The sequence below is a fragment of the Epinephelus fuscoguttatus genome, linkage group LG17 (assembly GCF_011397635.1).
Source record: "Epinephelus fuscoguttatus linkage group LG17, E.fuscoguttatus.final_Chr_v1".
Lineage (NCBI taxonomy): Eukaryota > Metazoa > Chordata > Actinopteri > Perciformes > Serranidae > Epinephelus > Epinephelus fuscoguttatus.
Window position 1 is genome coordinate 35927728 of NC_064768.1, and position 20815 is coordinate 35948542.

The 20815-nt window shown below is 39.1% G+C and overlaps 2 protein-coding genes across 6 annotated transcripts in view; both read right to left on the minus strand.

Annotated features, from left to right (window-relative positions):
- thrb (thyroid hormone receptor beta) overlaps positions 1-11742 on the minus strand; it is a 161401-nt gene extending 149659 nt beyond the window's left edge. For all 5 annotated transcript variants that reach the window (XM_049602087.1, XM_049602088.1, XM_049602082.1 and 2 more), the window contains exon 1: positions 11339-11742. The gene's annotated coding sequence lies outside the window, so the exon portion shown is untranslated. The remainder of the gene's footprint in view (positions 1-11338) is intronic.
- LOC125904589 (trophoblast glycoprotein-like) overlaps positions 1-20815 on the minus strand; it is a 567815-nt gene that overhangs the window by 181519 nt on the left and 365481 nt on the right. The window lies entirely within an intron of this gene.

Sequence of the window (20815 nt, forward strand, 5' to 3'; positions counted from 1 at the left end):
TTATGTTATATATATATATCAGTTTATTAGTTTATTTTAAACATTTATTTACATTTATTTATATTTATATAGATTCATTTTATATATTTATTCATTTTATGTTTTATATATATATATATATATATATATATATATATATATATATATATTTATCAGTTTATTAGTTTATTTTAAATATTTATTTACATTTATTTATATTTATATAGATTCATAGATATTTATTATATTTATTTATTTGTTTATCATCTCCAATTATTTTATTTTTAGTTGATTAGTTTTCCTTTTTTTTGGCTGAAGGAACATTTTGATATTATTATCATTATTATTATTATTATTATTATTACTATTATTATTATTAGAACTTCTTGGCTGACCTCTCTTCTTCTATTTTATAGGAAAATGTATTCATATAAATTTATAACTGTATTTTAGCTAACTAGCTAAAGTTAGCTTTTGCCCAAAACTCTGTTTGCTGTATTAAAATCACTCTATGAACTCTTGTATCAGGAGTCACAGAATTTCAGCTGGCACACATGTTAATTAGTTTACGCCAATTAGAAGTGCGAAGGCACCCCACACTGACTCTATGGATAATTAACATTTCCTTTCATTATTTAATGTGTAATTGCTTTGCAACACTATATTATTTATTGACATGTTCATTTACACATTTGACTCATCTCATAACCTTTTCCTGCCCTCTTCAGTGCTCCACATCACACTGTGTAACTGCAATTTGGCCTTTCATAACTTTTTCACTGTAAGATAAAAGTTTAATTTGTATTACTGTATGTATTCCTGCATCTGAACAGATCAGTGAAACAGGATAACATTTTGAGCATCAAACGTTTAATTTCCTGCATTCTGGTGAATTATTTTGCACCTTTGTGCATCAATTTGTGGTGTAAATGTCTTTAAACTTGTCGTAAAGGTTCTCTGCTGCTTTCATGTTTTTATTGAGGAGACAAATGCACGTCCTAAATCCCCCAAAATTTACACCTACGCCTGACAGACCACATTAACGAACCATACAGCCGATGACAGCATTTCATCATATGGATTAGAATATATCCACATGTACTTATAAATGCAGTGATATCGTACTTTCGTAGGCTTTAGAACAGATCTGTGTTTGAGCTTCTCCAGAACCTCATTCTGTTTTAACACGATCAGATAAATTCATAGCAGAAAACTCTCACTTTGGAATGTAACAAGATTATCTCATAAGAATAAGTGAGTATGACGACAGGCGCGACTGCCTGTACTTGCATGCAAACACACACCTGCCAACTTACATAGCCGACGGCTTCATAAACTACAGCAGCGAGTGGGGCAGCAGTCCAGGAGCACTGGCTTTGGCTGTGCTTGTATTGTGACTTTTACGGGTTCGCAGGTTAAATACTTCTGATTCTAATGTTTTATTATATCCCATGCTTCCATAATGTACTTTACTCCTTAAGTGACGCATCGTATTGTAAGACAACATGTACATTTCCCAGCAGACTAGAAACTAGGGATGTAACGATTACCGATATTACGGTAAATTTCGGTTAATTTTTACACAGTAAGAATTACCGTTTATGTCTAAATTAATTGCATTGTCGCAGTGCATTATCAGGATATGTAATAACAGACTCATTCAAGTCTCGCGATGCAGGTGCTGCGTGAATGCGTAGCATGTGTAAACACAAAGAATGAAAACAACTAATCGTACAAAGTCTGAGGTCTGGGCGTACTTTGGGTTTCTGAAGAATGCCGAGGGACAGCTGGTGGAGGACAACTATCCTGTGTGCAGAACATGCAGAAAGAAAGTTGCTGCGAAGGGTAGCAACACTACAAATATGCTGGCTCATCTCCGTGACCATCATCCACAGCTTTACAGCCAATGCAAGTTATGCTATGCAAACGTCAGTTATTGTGTGAGGGACTTCAGTTTTACTAAGACTGTCATAATGTGTAACTCTCGATGTATACGGGACATTTGAGCCGCACCTGTCCTCCTAAACGGCGACTAGGTTTTCCGTTTTCGTTTAAGACACTAGCTGAGTCGCTAATAGCCGTATTAGCAGCTATGTTGCTAACGTTAAGTGTTTCAAAATGAAACGGAGCTGAAAACACTGAGTGGAGCCGACAGAATATAAACCGACATAACGTAACGCTAACTGAGATCAACTATGATTGAATCACTGTGATTATGGTTACTGTATGGCGAGCTAGAATCGATATAGACGGGCAGTTATGCTTTCTCGACATAAACTCAAGGAAACAACATAAAACGCTGCCGTGTTAACTTTTAACCGAGAGTCTTAATGGGGGCTCTCGGTTTTATAAGGTTAATTAAATTCACTGCTCATAGTCTTGACCTAACACACACACACACACACACACACACACACACACACACACACACACACGAGAACATGCACTCCTTTTCTCATACAGGTAATCCTCTCACTCACATGCACACTTTTAATGTGTGAATTATTCTGTGTGATGATGACCATTGCCCTTAGGGTTTTTTTGGTTTCTCCTGCACATTTGTGACATCTATCCTATATATTGTATGTTTTTTTGTTCTACTCTTGCATTGTTTTGTTTTCTATATATTTTTCCTCTCATGCTAATAAATAAATAATACATAAATTGTTTACATATTTTGCTGACTGTTAAAATGCACCGGACAAATAAGCCTTGCTCCTGCAATGTGTTTACATATTTTGTTAATTTAAAATAAAATTTTCTGTTGCTGTGCCAATCCCTTGCCCCTTTAATGTGAAAGTTTCATTTAAATATAAGATTTTGGCCGTTAACATTTTAGTATGATAAGGAAGTTACAAGATTTAGTGAAGTTATTTCAATGTATCTATTTTTTGGACATTTTACAGCGCTTAAAAAAATATCGCAATATTATCGTTTACTGTGATAATTTGATCACTATAATCGAGATATCAAATTTTCCATATCGTTACATCCCTACTAGAAACACATCTGAAGCACTGCTGTTCATAGATTATTTAAAACAAACGGGACACATAATGGTGTCATTGTCATTTATCACTATATTAAAAAAAGCATGATGCATTATAGGTCTCACACATTAAAAGGAGTCTCTGTTGGCATTGGCTTCAGCGTGGATTAAGTGCACATTAGACGGACTGTGCTTCGGTTACTTGCAGCTCATCAAGATGACTGACAAGATTTGGAGCAAAGGGAGGATGGGATGAAATGAGGGGCCACATTTAATTGTTTTGTGCCAAGACGTTATTAAAATCTTTATGAACCACTGTGGATACTTGTACTGATTATAATAACAGTGGGTGCATATTTCATAATGACATGTTTCTGAGATGTGACGGTTGGCGTGTACCGCACTGCCTATTTTGCAGTTGTCAAACTGAAGTTTTTGCAGGAAATGATCACATAATGACACGCGGCTCGCGGAGAAGCTCATTTCAATTTCATTTATTTCAGTGGATAAATGCGACTTTGAGCCACAGTTGAAAAATATAATAACTTTTACTAAGACAAACCGTTGTTCCCCTGTCGAACTGCAAAAAGCACCGAGTGACCTCGAAATTATTCCTGTGTTCCTTTGTCTTTAGTTACACCTGTGCTGTTCTCCTCTGTGAGAAGATCACAGTTAAATAGTCTCACTCCAGTATTCTAAAATCAAATTAATTGTTCAACAAATGCCTGTGGAAATTAATGGGAAAATGAATTTCACCAACTATTATTTATTCTTAAAACATTTTCATTAATTGTTTCCCGGGAATTATTATCATGATTGAAAAATATGCCCATTGTTTTCTCTAATATGTTTTAATCACCTGGTCTATGAAACACCACAACAATATTCTACAGTATAATGTGATTGATCAGTTACTCTGGAATCAAAATAATTGCCATTTAATTTTCTAATTCACTAATTGTTGCAGCTCTACACAAAAAAGCTGCACAGTACACGCTTGGCCTCATATAGGCCCACGTTAAGATTAATAAACCTGTGAAAATAGACACAGTCTATTTAACTGATGAGTAGTTCTGTAAGAAAATATCAAAAGCAACTTTGGTGGTTTCCTATAATATTCCAGCATAAACAAAATACTGAACTCTATTGTAGAGATGAATGCAGCAGAACGACTTAAGACACAGTAGATTAAATACATACAAGGAGTGGCAAGGCCTGGGACGCCTGTACGTCCTCACATTTGTTTCTGATTGGACCCCTGCTCAGGTTAAATTGTTGCATCCGTGCGTGAATAATAAATTGTACCAAATGAAAAAAACAAACAATATTTTTATTGAGTAGTTTGTGTTTAGTTTCAAATGACTGCCCCATGTATTAAAATAAAATACATTTTTGGCTCATTGCTAACAGGACGCAGCATTTATCTGCCGATATCTGCCTTGTTGACCGTCGTCTGCCTGTCAGCAAATAATATGACGCTCACAGTGGCCGATGTTTCTGTGTTGTGTCAGGTCAATTTTACACACAGGGCTCGAGACTAACAACGTCCTGTCGTCCCTTGGACAACAGAAATGTGTTTGAGAGAATGGATGCCTTAGAGACAAAAGAACACAGTAAACCCACTACCCTGTTTTTTCCGTGATAACATTGAGAACAACAAATCTGTGTTGACATCAGAAGGAGGAGAGCTAGTAAACTGCTAGTAGCAGTTAGCAGTCGGTGGCTGGAACTAACAGCTAACAGAGGTTAAATTGAGATACGTTATGATGCGTTCAAGCTCTGTTCAGTAAAAAGTAGGAAAAAATTATTTAATTAATTCGAGGCTCTGTAATTAATTAATCTCGATTAATCACATTTTTATTAAACAGCAATATTTGACACAATAAGCAAAGTTTTTCAATTCGAATAAATTTTGGTTGATGACTGAATCAATGAATAAACATATACGTGAACTTAAACAACAATGATTATTTTGATCTATATTTATCTCTGCATTTTTCATCTGTCAACTACATTCACAGATTAGTGCAAACTCAAAGTGTAATATTATATTCAACATTTTAAGGCTTTTTGGCTCTGAACCTGTCTGTACCAGGACTGTCGTAGCTAACGTTAGCTCTGGTGTCCGCGCTCGCAGCAACATGTTTTGCATTGACGTGATACCGTCGGCCTGAAGTGCTGCGGTGGTAAGAAAACCCTTTGTTGCACAGTTTGCACACAACCATGCTCTTATCCAAGCTGCCATCTGCCCAACAAACCAAGCAATGAGGTCTTGTCTTCCATCACTGTTCACCACACTTTCTTGTGTCACATCACTCAATGCATCCTGTGCATCTTCTTCAAGGCTGTGAAACGAAATTTAGGTGCATTACCGCCACCTACCGGGCTGGAGTGTGTGCATCAGTGTTACTGTGGGCCAGAAATTAGGGAACTAAGAAAGGTGTGATTAAAATATTTTTTTCATGCATTATTGTTTCTGTAATTAATTAACTGAAATTAACACGTTAAAGCCCAGCCCTAGTGAAAGTGTAATTTATCTTAAAATTAGTTAACTATAATGTTGAGTTACTTCTGTAAAATGTAGTTTCTGGTGAGAAACTTGAATCAATACACTTGTTTGATAAATTCATATTTTGATGTTTTCACAGCAATATAAACTGAAGGCTCAAAAAACAGCATGCACATCCAAAAACAATAAATACTGTTTTCGGACTGAAGAACAAATACAAAAATACAACAAAAAAACAGGTCAGCACACCAGAAACTGCTCCTTTTGGAAATTTCGATCGCATCATCACATGTGACGTTTCACGCACCAGCCCTCATCAGACATGAACGACATCAGGAGACACACCTCTATATGTACAACCAATGGTGGTCGCCCAGCAGATCATGTGATAACACATGTAACTATACAGAAACAGAGTGCAAAACTACACCAAAGAAATACAATTCATTTACAAAAATATATTAACAAAAAGTACATTTACAAAAAGGCCAACAGTGCCTCGAGTATCAACTTAACAAAGACGTCACAATGACATATAAATTCAAGGTGAAATTGTAGGAGAAAATATTTTTAAACTTCATATATTTTTTTTCTTTAATAAAGGTGCTTCTAGTACTACAAAAATTGGTAATACTCAATGAGAAATACTACAGCAATGTAATAAACAAATCCAAAATGTCACATGTGGTGCTTTGATTAAAATTTCCTGTTTTTTGTTGCATTTTCACAGCTAAAAAAAACAGATATTAGAGAGGTAAATCTAATATATTATCTATAATAAAAAGGCTTCTGAAGCAGTTATTTTAAAGATTATTCATGTGAAAGAATATTTTAAAGGTTCTTTTTATACATTTGTATGATTGAATTTGTGCTTATTCAAAAGACTGAATGGCTTTAAAACATTTCAGTTATTTTTTATAATGCAGATTTCTTTGTTTCCTTGGCACAAGGAGGGGAATAAATAACAACAACAACAACAACAAAACATCCTTGTTGGCTACTGGCCAAATTGATATTTAAACATCAGCATAAGACAATAATTTTACCAGTACGTCCCAATTAATCAAGTCTTGTTTCTATAAATGAAATAAATGCTCCTAAATCAATTTGAAGAATTAATCCGAATCAATTAAATGCAATATGTTATTAATTAACAGAATAACAGGCCTGACATGGGCACAGACGTCACAAATGTAACCTGCACTATAACCCTGCTCACCCACTGTATGTGATCTGATGCCACTGCTCTCTGCTATTAGGAGTCAAGACTTGTTAAATCAAACAACTGTCATTACAGGGGCGGGGCTTCCATCTAGCAGCTAACAGGTTCCAACAAATACACCAAAACAACATGTACATAAATTACATTATTTAATAAAACCTGCTGTATGCAAACTGCAGTGATGCATGCTGCACTGTTGCAAACACGAGGACGCTTTGAGTTGAAGATGTCGACGCGGGTTTGGGAGAATACTGACGAAACAAAGTCTGAGTGTTACTCAGTCTGCTTCTGAATATAACATAGACGACATGTGATTAACATAATGTATCCCTGTGTGCCTTATTGTTCAGCCAACAGGGCTCCGACACCTTCTTAAACATCAGATTCAAGGACGTTCCAGGCCCAATTCCTTCATGTTCAAGGCCCCAACACGGCAAAGTTTGGGACACGGATCAAGGTTAATTGGTGTTACGACACTGAGAAATGTTATTATGCTTTGTTACAGTGAAGGCAGACGATATCAGAAGAACTTCAAAGCTCTGTCAATGACCCAAATCTATTTGGGTCGATTTTCAAAAAAGTTTCAAGGCCTTGACCAGAAAAAGAAGAAATAAGAAAACCCTTCTGCCTCCCTCTGCTTCATAAAATCACATTAGAATTAAAAGGTGACCTGAGCCCAACATGGCCACGATATAAAGGCCCAACTATATTTAATTCATTAGAATATTTAATTTAATATTACGCTGCCATAATGATTTAAAACTACCTAATTTGCCGACAAATGGTTTTGATCTATCTCCAACAGGTCAGACTGAACAGGTGACGCTCTGCTCCCTGTTTGGGTCTGAACCCAGGGGACGCAGACGGAGACAATCCTTGGCACTGACTCAGATACAGTTACACAATTCCTGTTCAAATCATCTGTGACTAGAGTTGGCTTGATTTCAGTTCTTGCTGGTCCGGACCAGTGTGCGAGCTTGACCCAGTTTGATTTTATGCAAGCAGGCATTTGTCATTATGACACTTTCTGGCAAATGAAAAAGGAGCCTACATCAGCAACCTGTGCCGACAGCGTCACTGCACTGAATCCAACTCGTACTGCATTAATAAAAGGCTTTATGACAATGTGATTAACATAACGTGTTTGTTTATAGATGGACTAACAGAGCCACTAATGTCTGACGGGCAATGAGCAATTTATTGCCAAAGCTGGCAACTTGAAGGAGAGGGGGAATCTGCATGATGCACATTGTTTCTTTACTAAAAAGTTCATGTGTTTTTTGGGGTGACGAGATCAGCTGCCTTGGCAGTGGTGGTAAAATTCAGCGTCCCCGGTAGGGCTGTCACGGTAACCACAGTATTGCAATACCAAGCAACCGCCACTGACCACCCTCCTCCTGACACTCCAGCTTCTGTTCATTAGGAACTTTCAACTTCTCTGAGCTATTTCAGATTAGTAGGATTTGATAAGTATAAAAAACAAATCATTGTCTTTGAACAGTTGGTAGTTTTTGTGGGTTTATTCTTAATAGTCAACAGGTGTGTAATGACGTATAAAACTGTTTATTTCAATGTCTTAACATTTTTTTCAACATCAACACGGTCACTGTCTAAAGTCTGAAACTGTTCAAAACTTAATTTCAATGCCTGAACACAGCTGTGCAAAACAAAACTGCAAATATTTCTATTTATATATATTCTTGCGGACATTTCTAAAAGTCTTTTGTCGCTCTGTGTGAATTTGGAACAGTCTGTCACATTTTACGGGCCTTTAAAATTTTGTGATGATACAATAATAAAGTCCAAATGTCCTCAAATAAAAACTTTTTAATTAACAGCGTCTTAGCTTGTTACTGTTGTTTACACGGGTCAAATTTGTGTGCAGCATTAATATTATTAATTATAGATGTTATTAAGCACAAATAAGTTTAAACCCTAAAAAATCTGATCAGGAACCTTGCCCACTTTTGTGTTGACATCAGCTGCAGACTAAGTTAAGCAGAATTAAGTATAAGGTACCGCAAATCCAAATATGATCATTTTTTAAATTAATTTCTGAGCGCTGTGTACTACACATATTTATTTGAGCACCTACACTACGCCGAACGCTGCACATTTGCTTTTTTCTGCTCAATGGGAGTTAAAAAACAACTTTACAACTTCAGGTAGAACTGCAGCAAATCATCACTATCCTTTTTTATTCAGTTGTCCAATCACAGTGGAGGACGGGCAGGTCTAATACCACAAACACCAACCATCACATCGCTGAGCAACAACAACAATGGAGGAGAAATTAATACTGAACCAACACAGACCGGTCGGACCGTCCTCTCTCCCTACGTGCTTCAGCCTTCCCTTCCTTCATCCAGAGCAGGTGCTCCTGCATCAGAGCAACCACATGCAACTAAATGCTGCACCCTCATTGAGCTTCTGCATTTAACAGTTAACAAGTATTTAATTTGTTTTGAAACTGTGTCATCCTGGTCTTTTAAAATAGCAACAGTGTACCCTGATAACAGCTGAACAATAAAGCTTAATTACAAAGCATTAAAATCAGAATAAATTAATTGATTTGCAAAAATAACAATATCATGCTGTTGAGCCACGTTTAATCACCACAGGGGAAATTGTTTCATCCCGACAGCCTTATTAACAATATCAAACCAGATATCAAACCAGACAGGAAACATTCACACCCTATATTTGTGTCCCTCCTCGTGCACAAATCTTATCCTGCTCCTACAAATCCATACAGATGCCCTCTCAGTGGTCGACTTGCAGCCTGTGCAGCACCAGAATCTGTTTTGTGCTTTCCCAAATCTTTTGTCATCATTATACCTCCATACACAGGCTCCCAAAAAGAAGTGGGAAAAAAAGGCATCTGGACGACCTTAAATACCCTCGGCTGAGAACCGATGCTGCGTTCACAAGCTCCTTGGAAACTCTCTCTTTGCATGATGTAAATATGAGTTGTCGTGCATTTGAGTGCTGGTTTGGGAATAAAATAAGGCAGTGTCGACGAAGTATCGAAGTGTTTACTGCGTTTATGCTGCTGCTTTAATGTGTGGAGGGAAATTAACGATTTGCACGAATCGAAACGTGTTTAAATGCCACGATGTAGCATGGAGAAATATTCATAATCATATACTTTTAATATTTCTTTGACTTATTATTAAAGAAATCTATGAAATCCTAATGAAATCAGATCATGCTCGATGTCTGAAATGCTTTGTGTGCAGCTGTTGTGCATACATATGCAACATTTTAATATTTCTAGTCATTGCCTGCTTTTTTTTTGCACCAAACAGGAAATAATGCATTCATACATATGTTGTAAATATTACTTGCAACATTAGCTGATGTCATAGTTTCAATGCTATCCGCCCCTTGAGCCTCACATCTCGACACGCAGGATAAAAACTCCCACAGTCACCTTGCTGGATCGTTCATGCGCGACCACTCTATATTCTGACAGCCTTTGAAGGCATCATTTTATGCTCATAAGGTAACATGTCACCTATCACACTTCAAACTACAGCCAGGGAAAACATCACAGTTACTAATTATTTGCAAACAGGCCCAACTGACTTCGCACTCGCACAGAAAATCTCTCCTCACATTAATGCCTCATGTTTTGTCACATGAAGCATGAACACACAACTTCAGTTTGTGCAGTGTTGGTGACACACTGAGGTGTAATGTGCAGGACTCCAACCTTTAAGGTCACTAATGCACTGTCAAAGTATTGCTTATTTTGCATGCCAGATGTTAATCGAGCGCCTCTGTGAAGTTGATGTTGCCAAAACGAAAGCAAAGGTTACATCAGAAACGGTGAGCTGGAATATATTTCCGACATATATTCCAGCTCACATGAAGTAAAAGTGAAGTAGAGTCTGTCAGAGGAGAATTATCATAAGCTGATAGGATGCCACAGGCTCTGAGGGACACGATAACTTGGGCCCATAAACCAACTCCCTCAAGTCTTCATAAAAGCTAGCCCGGATACGTGTTGTTGTCTTGCACTAGCAGAACCTCTACATAATATCTGCCAATTTAATCTGCTCTCGCTTTTTGGTAAAATCATCTTCATAAAACAACAGCTTTTTAGTGTGTTTTTTAATCACTACAACCCAGTGTTAAATTCGGCGTGGATAAAACACACCAGAAATATAATAAAACCTCAACTTTTATGATCAGCTCTTCTTTTATGCCTGCTATCTCACCCAAACAAAATACACCATCGTGGGCGTAGAGGAGCAGTGTCAAGCAATAATAAAGTTTAAATATCATAGTGATAAAGTGCTGCTTGCTGGATAAATTATACCCCGAATTGTCATTTAGACTGAAGTTATTCTGGAAAGGTCTAAGACATGTTCACCCAGGTGTGAACCGACCGCCGATTGGCAAGGAAGCACTGAATTGCAGGAATTTTGAATGTAGTTCGGCACATGTTATTCCCTCCATTGGCAATAAATAACACATTGGTGGTGATGTTAACAGCGTGAACATGTATATGAACATTTGGCTCAGCACGCGCAACGCACGGCTATCTAGCTGTTATTACTGTCAAGCACCCAGTTTTTGGAGAGGCTGTCATTGGCTAGACTGCTGTCAAAAATACCCAAAAATGAAAACATACCGCATATGCAAGACGAGATCCTTTCCCAATATTATTTGGAGTCCCAGTGCCTGTGCATTCCTCCTCAACTGGAACCAGTGATGATCTCCGTCGGCTAAACTGAACGGGACACAGCGCCAGGGTTTAACCTAAAATGACCCGCGCTGGTGCAAATCAGGCGAGAGCTGCGCGCGTGTCTGCGTGTGCACTGTGTGAGTGTGTGCGTGTGTGTGTGAAGTGAGAGTAGTATGGGCTAACAGTGTCTGCGGCTACGAGAATCTGTGTCTCTGCACGCAAAAAACTTCAACATGGAGCCGAAAACAAACGTTAAAAAGCGGCACAGTAACGAAACTGACAATTGTAGCGCTCCGGCTGCTCGCTACGGGGGATCAGGGAGCCGAATCACGGGCAGGAACCGAACAAAATAAGCCTCGCCCTTATTACTAACTCCCAAGTTTTTTTTGTTTTTTTTTTACGATGGCGGTTGGGTGTTTTTACAGTAGGCCTGGTACATGCCGACAGGGCAGGAAACATAATGCTCAAACTTAGTGTGTGTGTGTGTGTGTGTGTGTGTGTGTGTGTGTGTTCAAGGAGAGCAGAGGAGGAAAGATGTTGATCAAATTATTAATTATTATTTTCTATTATTGGCAACAAGTCTAAAAAAAAAAAAAATCACTGTAGGCCTAGTGTTATTTAAATTAAATTAAAATAATATTAATTGCAATTAAAATATTTAACAATTCATATTTTTATTCTCATTATATATTAATTTTATTTTTACAGATTTTTCGAGATGGTCAGCGTGTATATGTATGGAAGCCAACAGCAGCCTTTACTGCAATAATTTTTTTAATGCTGTTATCTGAAAATCACAATTTAATTATTATTATTATTCGCTATTCGGTTTTGCTCTATTATCCCAAGATGAAAAGATAATCACAAACAGGTTGTTTCCTCTGATTAGGTGACATGGGTGCAGATCTGATGACAAGTTTGGGGGGGACACAATCAGTTGTGATTTTTTTTTTAATTGCACACGTGCAAATCATGCCCACAGAGCGCTTGAGATTGCCAGCATATTTCACGATTTCATAGAGGCTCATCACCATCGCCAAGTCATTCAAAAAGCACTACAAAGAGAATCACATGCTTACCTTTACTGTTTATTTCTCTTAAACAGCCAGTAGTACATGGAACAAGCCATCACCCTCCTTTTCACTGCTTCGCTGTTAGTTAATGCTACTTCTAGTTTCAGGGTCTCAGGCATGTTATACGGATTCCCATTTCTCCTCATCATCTTCCCTTTCTCCCAGTATATAGAACTACTGTATACATTTGTACAATTTCAGTCATTTAAGCTATTTAGAATTGGGGGGGACAATTTGTGTTTTTCAGAATTTAGGGGGGACATGTCCCCCCCGTCCCCCCTGGGATCTGCACCCATGTTAGGTGACTCATATGAGATTATGAGACAAAATGCCAGCACGCGCTAATGGCGTCTTGACACCTGTAGTGACCAGAGTTGGGTATAACGCATTACAAAGTAACAAGGCCTTGAGATGTGTTGGTTTGTTGGACTTTGCCTCATCCCTTCTTTTCTTTTTTCTTTTTTTTTTTTGCTGTGTGTTTTTGACTCATTAGATAAGCTTTTCCAAAGTAATGCGTTTGAGTACTTTGATTACTTTTTGCAGTAACAAGTAATCTAACGCGTTAGTTTGCTGTTTGAGTAATCAAATACTTAAGTACATTTTCAAACAAGACATCAGTTACTTCCATTGCTTTCAGAACGCTGGTCCTTCAGCTCCGAAACAGCAACGGCTGTCGTTTGGTTCTAATAACGGAGATAACGTTAAACCTATCAGTCTGAAAGAAGCCACGGAGCTTGTGGCTCGCTACGTGGTCGGAGAAATGCTGCCGTTGTCTACGGTGGAGTCTAAATAGGTGGAGCAGGACTCGCTGACAGACATATTTCAGACTCAGGACTTGCATTATGCCTGGTTCACGCTACACGCTGGTACTTACCAATTATCCCTAGTCATCTTTCACGACGTGTGTGATGTCATTGGGTTATGCTTGTCCTGTTTTTATTTCACTATTTGAGTCACTGTGTGTGTTCATGTGTCAGCCGACATGTTGTTGTATTCACCTAAAAGCGTCAGCAGATGGCAGGAGCTACATTTGAAGCGCCATATGTAAACTATCAAGCTACTGTGTCTTCCACAGGAAGTTCTGACAAATGTTTCAGAATAAAAGCCTATTTAGAAAATGGAGGGATTCTCTTGGCCGAGGTTATAAGGGGCTTTTAATTTGAAACAAGTGTTGAGTTTGAAATGACGGTGCGATATGTTAACTTTACAAAGACAACGGAGCGGATAAAAAGTAAATATATAAACACACAGAGGGATTAATAAATAACGGACCGTCTATAATGTAGTTTGTTTCAAATGAAGCTGGGAGCCTCTGCAGTTGTACCAGATGTACCATTGTTTGCTAGCTTGATGCTAGCTTGATGCTAATGACAGTAAGGTTAACTCAGCAGGTTGACAAAGTGCCTCTGCTGTTTCACACCATCATTTCCCCCTTTTACTCTGTGTGGTAACATCCCTAGAGGAAATATTAAAAACGCTGGGGTGTTGTTGTCATACAGTTGTCTACGGCAGCAGATCGTTGTGTGTTTCTACTGGTCAAAGTGACGGCTGTGATGGGAGAATTGGATCTCAGTGAAGGGCAAGTGGTCCATAACTTTAATTTTTAGACAAAAAAATGTAGGCTTAGCACCCTGTGGTCCATTGCCCAATAGGAAATGTAGAATACTCAAAAGTACTTTAAAAGTGCTTGAGTTACTTTTCTCAGGGAGTAACGTTGGAAGTACTTTTAAAGTAATTGAGTTACTTTACTCAGGGAGTAACGCAGTAAAGTAACTGGTTACTTTTTTAGAAATAAACGCAGTAACGTACTTTGATTACTTTTAAAGTAACCCTTACCCAACACTGGTAGTGACTGATATAAGTTCATCAGGAGAGACAGGAGGATGGAATACAGATTAAATTTAATGCGAAATATAGGTGTACAGATTAACAGGGAGATTATTTGAGATCGTGAGGCATCTGTGGTGGTGGCTGATGACTTCATAGATGACCAATGAGGCGCAATGAGGCTGCATCCGAGGAGGGTGGTGATCAGGAGCTGGAGGGTGCAGCATGAAAGGCCTGTGGGCAAAAAAAGAACCACATTTAAAATGAGGAGCAGTGAGATGATAGGCTGACGGAGAAGGTGTGTCGCTGTGCTAATGGTTGATTGTATATCAGCTGTAGAAAAGCTGATGACTCAGTCGACAGCCCCGAACACTGACAGCCAGAGACGGAGAGTGAGCATGAGTGCGAGGAGTGAGTAGTGGGGTGAGGAAGAAAGTTACAGCCTAAGCTCGTTTCACAGCTATCAGGTGTTATGGTAATTAAGTGGTAGCACAAAGTGTCTGTGCATGTGCCAAATGCACTCTTGGTAGTTTCGTGGCCAGACCCCTTGGTGCACCTGTGGCACACTTGTGTTCGGGATGGGATCAGAAAGAAGGCATTAGCATTAGAGGCTGTGATGATCGCGTCTTATCACATCCACTGCTTTCACAGGGCTTTCCCGTCATGATGACACACTACCAGCGTGGGAATCTTCTGGAGAGTTTCCCTCAGAGGGAACTTATTGTTGTCTGACTTATTTTCTTATTTTCAACATTAATTTTTAAACCGCATCATGTTGCTCATCACAGCCACACATCTCCCAGTATTATAATTAAAAATGTGGTGCTCTAGGCCGCGTTTTAACCATCCCAGTCCAGACAAAGATGATGCATGCAGCTGTAACCCCAGTCTCTAACCCCTGTCAATCCTTCACACAGGAACACACAGTCCCCGGGGAGCTGTGAGCAGAACAGGATGTTTTAAGTGATTCACAATTGAGCTGTGTGAACTGTTTTCAATGCGTCAGTCTCCAACACCCCTGTTGATGTGCAGGAGAAACTGTGCGGAATAATTAGCTTGATCAAAAATGACACGTTTGATTTGCACAAAAGCTCGGGGTGATTTGTGGTTACTTTACAACAGTCTGACGCTGGTTGCACAAAACGTAACCAGCGGATGTGCTGTGCGTAATCATGGCTCGACACAGTGCACAACACCACTCCAGTTAAAGAGATGGAACAGATACCTGCTGCCTTCAGATAAGCTGTAGAGAGTCACCAGTGTGAAGGAAAGGCCCAAGCAATAAGGCGCACCAGAGGACACGAGTGTTGATCAGTAGTTGGTGCTCCTTAATCTGACATTTTCATCTTAAATCAATTGCTAAACCTTTCAAGACTCCGCCCTTGCATGCTGGCATGGCAGCCCTGATCTCCAATAAACATTATAAGCAGTCTAACAAGGGGAAATTACCTTTGTGATTATCTCATTATCTCAAGATTATGAAATAATTAGCTCATGATCTCACAATAATGGCATTAAAAATATAATTGGAAGCACAGCCGTTCTTGGTTTCTGTATGTACATGCATGTGTGCTCAGTACATCATAATGGACAAGAAAATGTCATGTAGATCACCAAACTAGACCATCAGACTACGGCCAAGCTAGCATCTGTATGAAGGGTGGAAAAATAAATAGGGCACCAGGAGCATGCTGTGGTGCACCAGCATGCAGAAAGTTTTCTACCATAGTCTTTATGGCACTACATCACGTTTTCTACATTTTAAGGCCACATTTCATCGCATTTCCTTCACTGAAAGGGCACCCTAAATGGCCTTCATCACATTTTCTTTATTAGAAGGGCACCCTAAAATGCACATCATGATGTTTTCTTCACTGGACAGACACCCTAGAAGTCACTTTATCACATTTTCTTCATTAGAAGAGCACCCTAAATTGCATTTCATCATGTTTTCTTCACTGGAAGGGCACCCTAAATGGTACTTCATGATGTTTTATGTCCTAGAAGAGCACCCTACATGGCCTTCATCATGTTTTCTCCACTGGAAAGGCACAACAGAGGGCACTTTATCACATTTTCTCCACTGGGAGGACACCCTAAATGGCCTTCACCCCAAATTTCTCCATTGGAAGGGCACCCTAAATGGCACTCCATCATGTTTTCTCTAGTGGAAGATTGCCTGAAATTCCACTTCATCACATTTTCTCCAGTGATAATGCACCCTACATGGCCTTCATCACATTTTCTCCGCTAGAAGGACACCCTACATGGCCTTTATCACATTTTCTCTGCTGGAGGGGCACAACAGAGGGCATTTTCACATGTTTTCTTCACTGGAAGGGCACCCTAGATGGCACTTTATCACATTTTCTTTATCGGAAAGGCACCCTAAATTGTACTTCATCACATTTTCTCCACTGTAAGGGCACTCTAAATGGCCCTCATCACATTTTCTTTATTGGAAGGGCATTCTAGAGGTCACTTTATCACATTTACTTGTTTCAGAATTGAGTTTGTCAGGGGGCTCCACAGTGGCCCCACCTGTATTGGCCACAATGGACTTCATATGGGATTTAACTGTGCTACAAGTGGGGCCCAGTTGGCTTACTTACACAAGACTCAAAATGGGCGCCACCTGTAGCAGCCTAGGTGGGTGATACCTAAGCTACATGTGAACTTATTTTTACATCTAATGATTTATTTATCATATGGGCTCAATTAGTTATCAATTAACTGTACCCACTTATCCTTGAGGGTCCCAGAGGAGCTGAAGCCTATCATAGGTGACACTCAGTTCCTAGACACGCAGTCAATAACAGCGCTGACACTTTGAGATAGACAATCATTTGCACACACATTCACAGATCAAAATACAATATGACAGAATTGCAGTTAATCATTGAAATGTATTACAACATTCAAGTAACACATTTATAGTCATTCAGCCACTATTGGCAGACTCTGAATGAATCACAGTTGCAACATACTAGATGGCTTTAATTCGGAAAAGACTCACGTCAAAAGGACATCACAGTTTATATTAAAGAAAAAGGAACAATTTGTAAACACGCCAGTGTTTTCTTAAAGTCAGATTGACTGCCATTATCTTGGAAAATAGTGGGACAGACACAGCCTGGTTACTCTCCACACTCTTAGCAGGTTCTCAACACTTACAAGTGTTTTATAGCACAACTCACAACATAGCTGTTCTCACTGACATTTTTTCCATTGTTTGACTGTAAGTGAATATAAAACAGTATTTTTATTGCAGCTCATTAATGCTGAACGGAAATTCCTGAGCTGCAGCTCAGAGTCCATCAAATCACTAATGTAGGCCGCAAAGTCACCTGACAACATGAACATGGCAGATTGTTTTCATGCAGTGTTCGACAAAAGGTAATGCACCAGAATGCGTAAATAACATACATAATTGTGAGTAGTGAAGGCTGCAATTACGTGACCAATACTCTGATGCCAGGAGAAAAGAAAGTAGTATAAAAAGAGAAAGTCAGTGTACAGGGACAGGTTGGGGGAATGGATGGGTCAAACAAACACAGGACTTTCCTCCAGGAGACGATGTGAGACCAGGTGAACTTGGACTAATTTTAAAGTATGTCATCACCATTTTTTCCCATTCCTAAACTGCACACTTTTACCTGCCGCAACCTTAAGAGACTCAATCATGTTCCTAATATAAGACGGACTAACTATGCTAGTTAGCCAGTTAGCACTTTAACAAAACAATTCTGATTTGAGAGGAGCAAAAGATATTCACCATGCGCTGGTGATCAATAATACAAACAATTACAAACTGTTCTTGTTGACGAGATCAGGGCTCAAAAATAATAATAAACCTACCTAATATATCAAGTTTGTTTTAATATAATGCCCTCTTGACTTGTGCCGTTTGTTTACTTTCCTCACTTCCATTTTCCTTCAGTTGTGCTGAGTCGAACTGCCAATTGGAGTGAATTTATTTACTGACAGGCTCCACTGTCTCCAACGCAGATTCAACATGCTGAATTGAATGAAAAGAAGTTGACAAGAGCCAATGAGGGCCACTGGTGCAGGACACACTGCAAAAACAAAGGCGACAAAAGCTCACAGACAGACCAACACTGAGCAACAGCCGATCCTTGGCCCGGTGAGTCAGGGCCTGAAGATGTGTAAGGGTTTCTCACACCAGAATAGTGTTGCAGGTCGGCGTTCACGGTGTTGTACCGGTGTAGTGCTTTTATTTTGAAAGAGACTGTATTTACACGTTAAATTTCCTGTGAAAACAGAAGTGTATTTTGAAAGAAGACAATGCATGTAACAGGGAAAACTTGACATGGCGTCTTAGAACGTCAACAACCAACACCCAGGGTACCTTGCCCATCGTATGTGGAAGATAAAGTCCTTGACCAAACGTCGATATATGACGAGGTCGGAGTGAGAACGCGTTGGTATTTGATGACCTGGGAATAAGACCAGGTTGATGCCCTCCTCCCCCAGAGTTGATTACAAAAACCTGCGACTTTGTCCACAAGTCTTTGACGTTATTCCTGACTCAACATTTTGCATGTTTGGTAAAAATATAATGCGCCTGCTTTAGGCATAACACTTGGCTCTCTGGGTCAAAACATGCCTGATGTTGCATGGTTGTCAATTCCCGGAGGAGGGGAAGTGGAGCTCCTCTTCACTTGTAGATAAATCCATGCATATAAAAGTATAATGCAGTTTACACAGAATAACGATAAAATGACATATGAAAAAACATGATCCCATGACTTATGAAACCAACAGAGTGAGCCCAGTGTAGAGTATAATGGGGGTTAACAGCTCAATAATAGTAGGTTATATGACAACAATACCAAATTTAAATAATAATGATAATAGTAATAATACATTTTATTTATAGACGTTTTTCAAAGTACTCAAAGACTTATTTGTTTTACTTTCTGGGCAGTTTGGTTTCAGTAGTTCAGTGTGTGTCTGTACATCAAATGTTGCTTCTGCTCTTGCAAGTTTCCACCGAGTGTCTGGATTGGTGTCTACAAAATAACAATAAAGCAAGAAACATTTAGTCATTTTAATTCACTGATGTAAATGTACCAGAGTTAGCCAGAATATTAGCGTTTACCTGGAAGAATAAAGTCTAGAATATTAATTAGACACCAAGTGACATAATAAAACAGATACAAACCAGAATAACTATTTGCTGTTTCACACCCAAATATTTTAATTGGATTAATGAGGTGATCAAGAGTAATTAAGTCTCTAATAAAGAGGGGTTTTCCACATGGAGCCAAATTTTTGCTAGCCCACAAGACATCCTAAAAGGGCCCATTAAGTCTGCCCACACTGGCTGGACATGTGGGGTCCACGTAACTGAACTCGTAAAGCTCAGAATAGACTAACCAGCTCCAACTCAATCCCATTTAGCCCCCATTTAAACTGAATGGGTCCTGTATGGGCTCACCACATGGGACACATGATGATGAACTCATGTGGGAGCCACACATTTTGCCCACCTTCAGCCCAAGCTCACTTTGTACCCATGTAGCCTGCTTTAATGCCTGGTTCACAATACTCGACATGTTTGTCTCTCACTATGGAGTCATAAAATCGTGTCGTGACATGGCCGACAGACATGACACACTACATGGTGGTCCACACCAATCATCCCCTGTCGTTCTTTCACAGTCTGTTACTGTGTTACTTTTTAAAAAAGTAACCAGTTACTCTACTGCGTTACTCCCTGAGTAAAGTAACTCAATTACTTTAAAAGTACTTTTGAGTATTCTACATTTCCTATTGGGCAATGGACCACAGGACGCTAAGCCTACATTTTTCTGTCTCCAAAAGTAAAGTTATGGACCACTTGCCCTTCACTGAGATCCAGTTCTCCCATCACAGCCATCACTTTGACCAGTAGAAACACACAACGATCTGCTGCCGTAGACAACTGTGTGACAACAACACCCCAGCGTTTTTAATATTTCCTCTAGGGATGTTACCACACAGAGTAAAAGGGGGAAATGATGGTGTGAAACAGCAGAGGCACTTTGTCAACCCGCTGAGTTAACTTTACTGTCATTAGCATCAAGCTAGCAAACAATGGTACATCCTCACCTTCGGACATAAAGAAATAACATTAACAAATAGCGGCGGGGCTTTTACTCACCACAACTGCAGAGGCTCCCAGCTTCATTTGAAACAAACTACATTATAGATGCTCCGTTATTTATTAATCCCTCTGTGTGTTTATATATTTAATTTTTTTATCTGACCATTAACATATCGCACCGTCATTTCAAACTCAACACTTGTTTCAAATTAAAAGCCCCTTATAACCTCGGCCAAGAGAATCCCTCCATTTTCTAAATAGGCTTTTATTCTGAAACATTTGTCAGAACTTCCTGTGGAAGATACAGTAGCTTGATAGTTTACATATGGCGCTTCAAATGTAGCTCCTGCCATCTGCTGACGCTTTTAAGTGACTACAACAACATGTCGGCTGACACATGAACACACTCAAATA